Source organism: Phacochoerus africanus, chromosome 2 (genome assembly GCF_016906955.1).
Source record: "Phacochoerus africanus isolate WHEZ1 chromosome 2, ROS_Pafr_v1, whole genome shotgun sequence".
In the NCBI taxonomy this organism is placed as follows: domain Eukaryota; kingdom Metazoa; phylum Chordata; class Mammalia; order Artiodactyla; family Suidae; genus Phacochoerus; species Phacochoerus africanus.
Window position 1 is genome coordinate 191,481,128 of NC_062545.1, and position 12,798 is coordinate 191,493,925.

At 40.5% G+C, this 12,798-nt stretch overlaps 1 long non-coding RNA gene across 2 annotated transcripts in view; it reads left to right on the forward strand.

The window, feature by feature from the left end:
• The window catches only part of LOC125119895 (uncharacterized), a 36,224-nt gene that overhangs the window by 1,540 nt on the left and 21,886 nt on the right, over positions 1–12,798 (forward strand). Inside the window, exon 2 of one of the 2 annotated variants that reach the window (XR_007133205.1) lies at positions 10,541–10,634. The exons of the other annotated variant lie outside the window; for it this stretch is intronic. This is a non-coding gene — a long non-coding RNA (uncharacterized LOC125119895). The remainder of the gene's footprint in view (positions 1–10,540; positions 10,635–12,798) is intronic. 2 annotated transcript variants of the gene reach the window in all.

The following is a 12,798-nucleotide window of genomic DNA, read 5'->3' on the forward strand; positions in this document are numbered from 1 at the left end:
CTCTTTTTTTTCTTATAATTGACTTTCCAAATAAGGTACTTAAAAGTAATACTACCAGCTGGAGCTGGAACCAAACTCAAGTTCAGCTGCTCATTGCTAAAAAGTCAGTGTTTCCAGAGACAAGGGTTCATGGAAAAATAAAGATGCTTTACTCAGGAAGCTGGCAACCTGGGAAGATGGCAGACTAATATCCACCAAACCATCTCCCAGTTGTCAGTTAGAGGGGAAAGGTTTTATAGGGAAAAACTGGAGTGTTTCAGAGGTGTGCAGGTGGGGGCTATGTGCAGAACAGAACACTGGATTCTCCATCACAAACTCCAGCTGTGGGTGGGTGGGTGGGACAGATCTGCAAATAGCTGTTAAGAAGTGGGAGCTGAGACAGCAGGCCCAGTGCTGGGAAAACCTGTCCCAAAGAATGTGATCTCTGATCTATCCAGTCCTGGAGTAAGAGGTCTGTGTGAGCTCTGAACATCTAAGACTCAAAACTGTATCTTTATCTTTTAATCTGATAATTTTGGTCTCATTCACGCCAGGGTATGTACTTATTATAAATTATGTACATTTATTAATTTACAAGCTATAATGGTTAATTTTATGTGTTGACTTTGCTATGCCATGGTGCCCAGTTTTTGGTCAAACACTAGTCTAGATGTTGCTTTGAAGTTATTTTTAAGATGTGATTAGCACTTGAATCAGTATACTTTGAGTAGAGGCTTTGAGTAAAGGCTCTAGAGTGTGGATGGGTCTTATCTAGACAGCTAAAGGCTTAAAGTAAAAAAGACTGGGGGAGTTCTCATTGTCACTCAGTGGGATAAGGACCTGATGTTGTCTCTGTGAAGATGTAGGTTTGATCCCTGGCTTTGTTCTGTAGGTTAAGGATCCGCTGTTGCTGTGGCATAGGTCACAGATGCAGCCTGGATCAAGTGTTGCCATGGCTGTGGTATAGGTCTCAGCTGCAGCTCCGATTCAATCCCTGGCCTGGGAACTTCCATATGCTGCAGGTGAGGCTGTTAAAAAAAAAAAAGAAAGAAAAGAAAAAAAAAGCTAATTAATTAATTAAACAAACAAAAAAAACCCCACTGAGGTCCAGAGAAGTGAGAGAATTCTGCCTCCTAGACTGCCTTTGAACTTGAATTGCAATACCAACTCTTCCCTGAGTCTCTAGCCTGCTGGCCTGCCCTGCAAATTTCAGATTTGCTGGCCCTCACAATTGTGTGAGTCAATTCCTTAAAATAAATCCCTCTCTCTCTCTCTAATGTATGTATATCTCCATTGATTCTGTTTCTATGGAGAACCCTGGCTAATGTATAAGCTGTGATAAAACCACACAGTCATTGCACCTCACCAGCAGTTCTTGCCTTAGAAAATGAAAACAATAAACTATTGTACAAATTTAACATTAAAAACTTTTATTTTACCTGAGTAGAGGTATAATTAATTTTGGAATTCAAGTATACATCTAAAGAATCAGTTACTATCATCAGAAAAAAATAACTGTTATAACTAATATCTTGACAGTACAAATGTCCTCATTTGTTCTGTTCATGAGTGAGAAAAATCCATCTTCAGAATCTGCTGTCTCTGGTGAAGATACTCAGCAAGTTCTTTTCACAAATATTGTCCGTCAGGGTTACCTCTTTCCATTTTGCGTAGAATTGACTGCAAAACTTGAAGCCAAAGTGTTCAAAACAAATAAAAGACAGATAAACAAATGAAGGGATTCTTCTGAGGCTGGTGGGGCATAGAGGTAAAGCAGTGGAAACTGGCCCCTTCTGAATCAGTCCATTCATGGGCTGACCAAATTTTAACCATTTAAATATAATATTCCAATAATTAAACAAAACAAAACAAAAAAACACTTAGGGAGTTCCTGCTGTGGCACAGTGATTTAATGATCTAGCTTGTCTCTGTGGAGGTGGTTTGTTCCCCGGCCCAGTGTAGTGGGTTGAGGATCCTTTGCTGCTGCAGCTATAGTTTCATAGCTCCAGCTCATATTTGATTCCTGACCAGGGAACTTCCATATGCTCTGGGTATGGCCAAAAAAAGAAAAAAATTTTTTTTTCAAATTAAAAAAAAAAAGTATTCAAACATAAGCTACAGTATTTTCTCTATCAACAGAGAAACTCAAGAGTTCCTGTTGTGGCTCAGTGGGTTATGAACCCAACTAGTATCCATGAGGGTGCAGGTTCGATCCCTGGCCCCGCTCAGTGGGTTAAGGATCCACTGTTGCTGTGAGCTGTGGTGTAGGTTGTAGACATGGCTCAGATCTTGCATTGCTGTGGTATAGACCGGCAGCTCTAAGAAAAAAAAAGAGAGAGAGAAACCTAACTGCCAAGGGTCAAGGAGAGACCCACTGTCATGTAAGCGCCCATCTCCATCCCCACTTGGAAAGAGTAGCAGCCAATCCTCTCCTTAGGTCTCAGTATCTTTTTATGAGGCCAGGACTGCACTGAAGAGTAGGGCCATCACGCAAGGCCCCATGACCTAAAGCAGTGGTTCCTCAGTTGGAACAGGAGCCTTTCACAGTTAGAGAAAAAGACTGAAACCATATACTATAGTTCAGTACCATACAACATGATTTCTGAGAACACACAAACTCAGTCGCAGCAAAAGTATCCCCTTTGGCAAATAAATCCTAGTCTGGTGCTAAATCTCCCCCTACCCGAGCCATGATTCACATCCTGAAGTGCACAATGCAGTGAAAACAGAAAGTAATCAAAACCCCTCTTTCTAATTCATAAAATATTAAGATACTATTCTTGATTAATTTCCACTAGAAATATGCTTCAGAGCATTTAATTGCTTCTTCCTAAACACCTACGTATGTCAGACAAGCATCAACAGCAGTAACCTTTTTATCTGTAAGCATTTAAAAGCAAGAGGGTTTTCAATTCATAAGCCTTATGGGGACCCAGTTAGAGTGCTTAGAAACAAGGTCGTAGCTTGAAAACAATAGAGAGTCAAATGGAGAAAGTTCTAGGTGTTGATGCAACAGAACTTCCATCATCTCTGACTCCTGCAATACCTTGTATGCTCTGATGTCAAAGGCTGTGCTTCAGCAGAAGCCAGATACAACTTTTAAAACAGTCATGAAAGCGAGATAGTGGCTTCCCTCTTCAATGTTTTATTTTCCAATCTTGCTTACCACACTTCCTTTTCTTTCATCTGGAAATGTTTTGAAGAATGTTGCTTGCAGTAGTTAAATTTCCTTAACCTGCACTTCCTTCTCCCTTTCCAGTCCCATTGCAAACCTCCTCCAGCAACACACCCCCACTCTCATCCTTCTCTTGAAGGTTTTTTTCTGGCTATCTGGAACCATATCACTTCCTCCCTAGTCTTGCTTCTTTTTACAATTATTTCTGGTAGGAACTATGTCTGAAATCTCTAATTATTTTCAGGGTTAATATATTATTGCCCCAAGGAAACTTTAAGCTCTTTAAGATGAAATAGCAAAGCTGATGTTTCTTTGAAAGGATCTACAGTATTTAGCTTAACAAACAATACATTTGAATTGAGTTAAATTCTCCTTTCCTTGAAAGTAAACCTCTGTGACGTTTTCAACTCAGGTTGGTATTAGAATAAGAGTTGTTAGAATTTAGTAAATCAAACTTCTCTGTATGTAATTAAAGTGCTTTGAATGAGGTCCCAAGCAAGGCATTTTATATAATTGGTACTAAGGTTTTCAATTCCAGCAGTTGTAGAACGGTACCCCCACCTTCCTTGCTTTAGTCATGGTCACTTTTGATAGTGTGGGCTCAGGTTCCATCAGAGTAGATCAGCTAAGAGGTAAGCAGTTATGTGTAAGAAGATTGTCACCTTCCACAACAAAAGCATATAGTAAAAATAACCTAGAAATCCAGATCCTCCAAGGTTGGCAGTCTCTGGGGGCAGGTGGCGGGGGGCAGGGGGGTTGGGGAAGGGCAGAGGGAAGAAAGAAAGAGAGAAGAGAGAGAGAGAGACAGAGAGAGACAAGAGAGAGAGAGAAAGAAAGAAAGAAGAGAGAGAGAAGAGAGAGAGGATAGAAAGAAAGAAAGAAAAGAAAGAAAGAAGAAAATAAAGAAAGAAAGAAAGAAAGAAAAGAAAGAAAGAAAGAAGAAAGAAGGCAGACAGACAGACCATATGAGTGGAAACAGAGACTAAGGGAGTCTGGGGAGAGAATATTCTCCCTCTAGAATGAGAAGGGATCTGTGGCTTTTGGTTGGAGACGTGACCCAGCCACTGGATACTTGTGGAAATGTATACCATGTGCTTTGTTTCCATAGTGCCGGGTGGCCAAGGGCCAGATGTGCTAAAGCTCCAGCAGCACTTGAAGACATACCCAATAAAGAACTGTCTGGCCCCAAATGCCCAGGGTGCCTGCTCAAGGGAAGGATTCTCCACACCCTCTGCATCTGCTGGGCCATAACTTCATGTATAGCATTCAGATTGCTGTTCAGTATTCTGATATTCTGTAGGCAGACAAGTCTTATCTGGGGAGTCCTGTTTCTCTTATGTAAGTTTTCCTTCTCTTGAGTAATCTCATGGGATTCCTCAGCAGGAACATCTCAGTGCCCTGCTGACCTCATGATGTTTTGCACATCACTGTATTGATTGTTTCTTTAGATTAGCTGACTTCAACATTATCTTGCATCTCTTAAACATGAAAAGTTCACAATATGATTCCCTGTCTCTGTTTCTCTCTCTCTCTCTCCCTCCCTTGTTGAAGTTTTCATTTCAAGCTTCCTTTTATGTATCTCAGTGAATGATTTAGCCAGTGGTGGTATTTACTGAAATATACACAGGTGGTAAAATTGCATATATCTGTGCATGCATGCCAGCATGCACACACACAGACACACACACGTACACACAGCATCTGTAAAGCTGGTAAAATCCGAATCAGGACTGTAGATTGTGACAATATCAATTTGCTGGCTCCATTATTGCTCTGAAATTATGTAAAATGGCATCAATGGAGAAAACGGGGTGAGGGGTTCAGAGAACCTCTCTGTTTCATTTTTTGCAACGTCCTGTGAATCTGTAATCATTTTAAAGTAGGAGTATTTTTTTATTATAAGGTGCTTGCATTACAGTACAGTGTTATTTGAAAGTAGACTGGGATTAATTATAAATGTATATTACAGATGTTCTCTGGTGGCTCAGAAAATTAAGGATCCCATGTTGCCACTTCTGTGGTTAGAGTCGCTGCCATGGAGAGGGTTCATTCAGTCCCTGGCCCCAGAACTTCTGCATGCCAGGGGTGCAGCCAAATAAATAAATAAATATTACAAAATCTAGGGGCAGCTACTTTAAAAACCTAAAAAAAAATATGTATTTGATATGCTAATAAAGGGCAGTATATTAGTCAGTTTTCCAGAGAAACAGCCAAAAAGATGTTTGTGTGTCAGAGGAAATTAATTATGGAGAAGCCTGAAAACCAGAGGAGCTGATGGTGTGAATCCTCACCCAAGCCCAAAGGCCCAGGAGCGCTGATGTCTGAGGGCAGGGGAGGATGGATGTCACAGCTTAAGCAGGGAGCAAGTTCCCCTTCCCCAGCTTGTTGTTCCATTTAGGTCATCAATAGATTAGATGATGCTCATCCATATTACTGAGGGTGATATGGATGAGCATGTCCTTATTCAAATGCAGTCTCTTCCAGAAACACCCTTAGGGACACACCCAGAAATAATGTTTTATTAGCTACTTGGGCATCTCTTTAGCCCAATCAAGTTGACACATAAAATTAACCCTCAAAGAGATAAAATAGAATCATATTAATGCTTAGTTAAAACCACAAAAGGCAGAAAAAGTGTGGAAGACAAAATTAGGAGTAAAGAATAAGGACAATAAATAGAAAATAGTAACAAATATGGTGGGTATTAATCCAGTTATATATCAATTTTGAAAGTAAGCAGTCTAAAAGCAAAAACCAGAAGTCACAGATTATCAGACTAGATCAAAAAACAAGACCCAGTTAAACGTTGTCTATAAGAAACTCACTTTATTTTATTTTTTTATGATTTTTAGTTTTTCCATTATAGTTGGTTTATAGTGTTCTGTCAACTTCTACTGTACACCAAAGTGACCCAGTCACACACATATATACATTTTTTTCTCACATTATCCTCCATGATGTTCCATTATAAGTGACTGGATATAGTTCCCTATGCTATACAGCAGGATCTCATTGCTTATCCACTCCAAATGCAATAGTTTGCAACCATTAACCCCAGACTCCCAGTCCATCCCACTCCCTCTCCTCCCCCTTGGCAACTACAAGTCTGTTCTCCAAGTACATGAGTAAGAAACTCACTTTAAATTTAAAGACATAATAGATTAAAAGTAAAAGGATGGACTGGACAATCATTTTTTGGATATGACACCAATAGCACAGGAAACCCATTTGCAGCAACATAGATGGACCTAGAGATTATCATAGTAAGTGAAATAAGTCTGACAGAGAAAGAGGAATATCATGACTTATATCTAAAAAAATGATACAAACAAATTTATTTACAAAACAGAAATAGACTCACAGACGTCAAAAACAACTTATGGTTACCAAAGGGGATGGGGGCACAGAGATAAATTAGGAGTTTGGTATTAACATAACATGCTACTATATAGTCTGCAGGGTGCAAGACTGCCCCTGGTTCCCTGAAGAAGGAAGGAAAGCACCTCATTCCTCCCCCGTGCCTTATGTACTGTTCTCTGTGCTCAGTCTCACAAAATCTATCATATTGTAGCAGCCTCAAACCCTTCTCTCCATAGAAGCTGCAGATCAGCATAAGGACCAGCTCGACAGCAAGCACCATTGATACCCTGAATCATCTTCCCCAGCACAAGCTCCTAACCAGCCTTCAAAGGGACCCTGATGGGGGCTTGGACTACAGGAGTGAGATGCGATGTATTCACTATCTTAGTCTAGTTTGAGCAGTCAGAAATGTTCCTGGGCTGAGGTAGCATAGAAACGGAGGTGTTCAGAGAACAAAGCTGATGACCAGGCTCCTTCTTTCCAGTAAAGCCACTTTTGCTGAATTCAGAACATCTCAGGTATAACTACCTATTGTCTATCTGGGGGTTCCTTTAAAGAAAAAAAAAAAAGGCTTTTTTTACTAAATTTTTCATCCACTATTGAAGGCATTCATGAATAAATCAGCACCGCCCTCTACTGGATAATCTGTGTTTATGACTCAATTGTGTCCAAGGTGATGTAAATAGAATTTTAGATATTTTTTCTGAATTTCTGTGAAAGCTGCATGGAAACCAGGACATCTGAGCTGTCTGGATATTTCTCCATGCCTATTAATGTATCAGGTAAAATGATCCTCACAAAAGCCTTTCTTTTCTAATTTGAGAATTGCATGCTTTGGAAAAAAATGAATTCCAGTGCATTAAAAACAAAGAGAGTCAGGGAGACAGAAAGATAGATGTGAAGATGAAGGAGAGAGGGAGAGAGTGCCAGAGAATGAGAGTCAGTTCTCTTCAGAGTAAACAGGGACTAGTTTCCTACTTTGGCAACCTCAAAAATAAACTCAAGTACATGCTTTCTTTATGACATCACCAGCTATAGTTCTTACAATGTGCATGCTAATTCTAGCTCGTAAGTTAAACTTTTTATCTTTTTGAGACAAAATTTAATCTGTAAGCTTGGTCAACTATCATGATCAGTTTGACTTCTGTGAAAATGTTACACTTCTATTAAAGCAGATTAAACTGTGTTCGGTTGGGAGTCAGCCAGCAAATTGCTCTATCCAGCAGAGTAACAGCATGAAAACCCGTTGATCTAGCCTAAATTCTGACTTACGAGAAAAAAATAAATAGTAATTAAAACCTACTGCTACATGAATAAGTCTTACAAAGAAAAAAAAAGGAAGGGAAAAAAAAAAGAGAAAAACCTAATGCAAATTAAACTACATGTCATAAATTATCCCAACAAGAACACCCACATGTGGCCTTAATAAGACAAATGCAAAGACAGAATAAGCCATCATTTCTGGGTTAAAAGTTCCAAATTAGACTCCCCAATCCTGACCTCCAGCTTCTCTTCCAGAAGCGGTCTCAGATGCTGGAAGGATCCTGGGCTTTGGCATAAACAACATGGATTCAAATTTCAGCTCTGCCATTAGATGGCTTTGAGAAAAGACCTTGTTTTCCTTACCTGCAAGGTGGAGATAAAAACACATAATTCACAGAGTCTGAGGAAAATTAAATGAAATAAAGCATGTAAATCACTTAATATAGTATCTGGCACGTATTAGGTTTTCCATAAAACCATGGCTTTCTTTTCCATTTCCCTCCAAATTCTTAGAGCTACCTGGTTATCCGACAACTCCAGGTGACACCCAGGCCAAGGAAATGTCTAAAATTCTTCTCCTTCTACATTCTCTTTCCTAATTACTGCCAGCGTTATTCATCTCATTGTCCAAGTCAGCCACATGAACATCACCCTAGATGCTATCCTTCTGCTCATGTCTGTATGTGTAAAAAACTCCTCTGCCTTCAAGACTCAGTAGATGTTACCTTTCCTGAGAAGAGCCTGAATTTCTCTGGTCCTTTCAGACTGACTTGAGTTCTTGACCTGATCCCATGTTCCCAAGGCACCCCCTAAATATGCCTCTTATACCATGTCGTGACTTGTTCCCTTTCCCACTGGGCTGTGAGTACTTCTATAGCCGAGGTTGTGTCTTATTCAAAATTTTACCCCCAGGTTCTAATATTGTACTTGCCACACGAGGATGCTGAAAAATAGCTGTGGAAATAATGAATTGCTGTATGGATTAATGACTAGTTATTGGAGTTTCAGAAATAGTAATATGGAAGTTCCTGGGCCAGGGATGCCGTCTGAGCCACAGCTGTGACCTACACCACAACTGCAGCAATGCCGGATCCTTAACCCACTGCATCACAGCAGGAACTCCCTGAAATGGTAATCTTACCCATTTTCTCTATGGATCAATAGAGTTAGGAGTCAAATGGACAATGTCACAGGAACCCAAAAGGCCAGGACCAGGCTTCTTATTCCTTCCCCCAAATTTAGATTTCTAGACCCTGGAGGTCAGGGAAGATGTGCTGAGCAGCCGTCCTCCCACAGGGGAAGTGACTTCTTGGCTGTGCCTATCAGTCACTTGGAAGGGAATGGAAGGTCTGCCTCTGGAAGTCCATCCTTGAGCTTTGACCAGATCTGCTTATCTGTAGAATCAGAGGCAGAGGAAAATGCATGATTTTTTTTTTTTTTTGAGGTACACCTGTGGCATAAGGAAGTTCCCAGGCTAGGGTCCAATCAGAGCTGTGGCTACCAACCTGCACCACAGCCACAGCAACACAAGATCCAACCCTTGTCTCTGACTTATACCACAGCTCAAGGCAATGCCACCAGATCTTTACACCCGCCGAATGGGGCCAGGGTTAGAACCTGAATCCTCATGGATACTTCTTGGGTTCATAACCTGCTGAGCCACAACAGGAACTCCCACAAATACCTTTTCTAAGTTATGAATGAAGGTTAGCTTCTTGGGCTAGCTCACAAAATTAGTTCTAGTATGGTTTGGAACCTTAAGCCCTGAAATAGAGCTTTTCTGATCCCTGATCCTCTTTGAACATGAAGTCCTGCCGGGAACCCTTGCCAGCTGGGAAGCTCCAATATGGACTGATTAGTTATATATAAAGTAGGTTTATAAGACGAGCAGCATAAAATGAAGGGCCTATGTAAAAAGTCCTACAAATAACATTTCAAACATCTCTATTTCAAGGTTTATCCATCCCAGTGCTATTAACATTTGGGGCCAGATAATTCTTTGTTGTAGGGAACTGTCTGGTGCATTGTAGGATATCCAGCAGCATTTCTGGCCTCAGCTCACTAAATGCCAGTAACAACATCCCATCACCACTTTTCTATTTACAGCCAAGGAAATGTCCCCTGAGGGACCAAAATCACTCTCCATTGAGGCTTTGGAATGCAGTGGTCTCTGAAAAATGGCTTACAAACCGCTTCAGTCCTCTGATGCTCTCAAAGACCAGAAACCCAGGCTTCTGTGGATAAACTACTAATATGTGAAAATACATAACGTCTAAAAAAGGAAAACGCAGTTTTGAGGGTAGTGAAGGGATTATTTGCAATTCCTTTAAAGATTAAATACCTTTAAAGATCTAAGTATTTTAATACCCTAGAAATATTTAAGACCATTTTCTTAAATAAATAATGACTGAAAATTGTTTCCAGGAGCTTCTGTTGTGGTTCAGTGGATTAAGGACCTGACATTGTCTCTGTGAGGACGCAGGTTTGATCCCTGGCCTCACTCAGTGGGTTGAGGATCTGGCGTTGCTGTAAGCTGTAGTATAGGTCACAGATGCCCCTCAGATGCAGTGTTGCTGTGGCTGTGGCCTCAGCTGTAGCTTCCATTTGACCTCTGGCCCAGGAACTTCCATATGCCACAGGTGCAGCCATAAAAAGAAAAAAAAAGAAAAAAAGAAAACATTGCTTTCCAGTTTCAAATAAAATATACTGTTCCTCAGAACAGTCTAAGATATTTCAGATGAATTATGATACATTTGTTTGCAGGTGCTGATTTGGCGTCAACAATGAGCCTTTTCTTTGGCCGTAAATAGAAAAATGTGGGTGTGGACATAATGAAGCAATTGTATGGCTGGAAATTGTGAGTAACTCACATCCCTCATAGAGAGAGGCTTATGCTACCTTCACAGCACAGGCCAAGAAAATTCCCATGGTGCTCAGTCATAGAGAAGAGCTTCAGATTCCACAAAATACTTTGAGTTTCCTACTTTTTTCTCCCATCCCACTATTCTCTGGTTTCAAAGAAGCAAAAAGTGAAGTTTCCTTCATAGGTCATCAAGCTAATGCCCAAATACCCTCTTGGGGAATTCAACCTCTCTTTTATATGAAAATTTAAATTCTTACCTGATAACATTAGAATCTCCGTTCAAAGATGGAAACAGTGGCAGTGAGTTGCTGTAAATCTCTAAAGGCTGCACGAGCAGAGGGGGAATCAAATTCCAGGACTCCTATCCAGGGTTCTCTGTAGACATTATTATATATTCTCTACTGGAAAGCTGAATTCAGAGAGATAGCTGTTACCATTACAAACTGACCTCTCTCTTCATCTACATCCTCTATCACCAAAGCTTCAGAGACAGTTGAAAACATTCCTGGTTTGTAATATGATCAGAGAGGAGTGGTTAAGAGTGTGGTTCTGGAGCCAGATCTGGACCTGGACCCAGAATCTCAAATCTGCCTCTTAACTGGTTCATGAGGACCCTCAGTACCTCACCTCAACCTCTGTGCCTGTTTCCTTAGCTATCCAATTGAGATAATAAAAATACCTTCAGGCGTTCCCACTGTGGCAAGTGGGTTAAGAACCTGACTGCTCATGTCACTGCAGAGGTACTGGTTCAATCCCTGGCTAGCACAGTGGGTTAAAAAGGATCTGGCATTGCCATAGCTGCAGCATAGATCATAGCTGTGGCTCAGATTCAATCCCTAGTCTGGGAACTTCCATATGCCACTGGTGAGGCCATTAAAAAAAAAAAAAAAGTGCCTTCAGATGGTTATGAGAAATAAACAAGCAAATATTTATAAAGTGCATAGAATAGTGTCTCTAGCAAGTGCAATGAAAGAATCTGTTTAAAGAAAATTATGAAATAAATAAAGCAACATGCGGCTTTGGTCCCATTATTACAATCAAGCAGTGCCCTAGAAGAAAAATTAAGAAATAGGCTTTTTGTTTTTCCTAGTTGCACTTCCTTCTTTCAAGTTTATCTTCCTTTTTCTATGTTCATCTTGAGTCCCCTTTCCGGTTCCTACCAAAGTGTTAGCAGATCACAGCTGGTAATGTTTTAAGGTGCTAGTCTATGCTTCTTCTCAGAGGGGACTTTGAATTTCCTCAGAGACTCTCAAAGGCTGAGAAGTCACCAGAGCTTAAAGAAACGAATATCCAACCCTGACACATCAGTGAGGAATTGTGTTTTCAGGTGGGGGGACCCTTCTGTACCTGGTTTGCACACTCCTGAGGTTGGCCCTGGGGAGAAAGGTAATGTGAATTAATACTTTTGAGCTTAAAAATCAAGTTTAAAAAATAAGCAGCCTCAAATTTCTGTATTTTAGCATATGGCAATTGTGACTGTCTTGAAATGAGTCATCTTAAGCCCAAGTTAGAAACAGATTTAAGTTTCCAGATGTCAAAAAAATTTTTTTTTAATTTTTCACCTAAATAAAGCAAGCAAGATGGAGTATGATTTTTAATATTGCTTATTTTACTAGCTGTTAATGTTTACTCCTGATTTCCCTAAGATGATCCCCTTGTAAGCTGTGGCCTAAATGCATTTAAATTGCCTTTGAATATCCCAAGCAGTCCTTACTACCATGGAAACAGAACCGAGGATATGCAAGATGACTCCTCAGGGGCATAATTTGGTGCTTTAGATACTTTCGATTGGTGGCTCCCTTGTCTACAACCCCTTCTGTGAAACACAATCCTGTCAGTTGGATTTATTTTTATTATCCATGGGAGTGCACAGTTCACCAAGTAGTGAAAAGTGCCCTTCATCCCACAAAGGCCTTCCACAGACATTCCCAATCCCCGGGAGCATTAGCAGGGGCAAATCTATATGTGTCAGAAAACATGGGCAGATCAATCCAGGAAGATTTAGGCTTTTGTCCAGGGGTCTATGAGGTAGCCTGCACCTTTTATGCTTTTATTGGTAGAGAAGAGATCCTGGCCCAGTGCCCCCAAAGAGTGCCACCTAATGCCCTGGCTCTTGAGAATGTGATTTGGCTGTTACACAATTCTGTGTTAAGGGCAT